The sequence below is a fragment of the Rana temporaria genome, chromosome 11, assembly GCF_905171775.1.
Source record: "Rana temporaria chromosome 11, aRanTem1.1, whole genome shotgun sequence".
Taxonomy (NCBI): domain Eukaryota; kingdom Metazoa; phylum Chordata; class Amphibia; order Anura; family Ranidae; genus Rana; species Rana temporaria.
In genome coordinates this window covers 27345561-27346550 of record NC_053499.1, presented here as the reverse complement: position 1 = coordinate 27346550, position 990 = coordinate 27345561, and positions in this window count along the sequence as shown.

Here is a 990-nt window from a genome sequence, read left to right as displayed (position 1 = left end):
TGTTGGAGTGACCCAGTTATTTATTGAATGTTACAGAATTTTCAGGAAATTGTTAGCTTTGTAACAGCTGCAAAAGTTGGGTGAAACTGGCAATTCTTGTGGTGGTATCTCACCAACAACATCTTAAAAAAAGGTGGTATGTAATTCAACTTGCCAGTAACCACGCAAAACAAAAAAAAGGTTGTCCTCTAAAACATATGTAGTAAACTCCACTGGTACTGTAATGTAGGCTTGCATTGTTGCAATAGATCAGGGGTCTCCAAACTTTTTATTTCGAGGGCCACATCGTAAATTTTACACATACTCGCGGGCCGAGAAAAAAAAAAGGTTTCTTATTAAATCCGTAGCAGCGGAATAGAATAAAATGTTCCACAACTGTGTCCCCTTCACTGCCATACCCTTCCACAACTGTGTCCCCTTCACTGCCATACCCTTCCACAACTGTGTCCCCTTCACTGCCATACCCTTCCACAACTGTGTCCCCTTCACTGCCATACCCTTCCACAACTGTGTCCCCTTCACTGCCATACCCTTCCACAACTGTGTCCCCTTCACTGCCATACCCTTCCACAACTGTGTCCCCTTCACTGCCGTACCCTTCCACAACTGTGTCCCCTTCACTGCCATACCCTTCCACAACTGTGTCCCCTTCACTGCCATACCCTTCCACAACTGTGTCCCCTTCACTGCCGTACCCTTCCACAACTGTGTCCCCTTCACTGCCGTACCCTTCCACAACTGTGTCCCCTTCACTGCCATACCCTTCCACAACTGTGTCCCCTTCACTGCCATACCCTTCCACAACTGTGTCCCCTTCACTGCCATACCCTTCCACAACTGTGTCCCCTTCACTGCCATACCCTTCCACAACTGTGTCCCCTTCACTGCACTGCCATACCCTTCCACAACTGTGTCCCCTTCACTGCCATACCCTTCCACAACTGTGTCCCCTTCACTGCCATACCCTTCCACAACTGTGTCCCCTTCGCT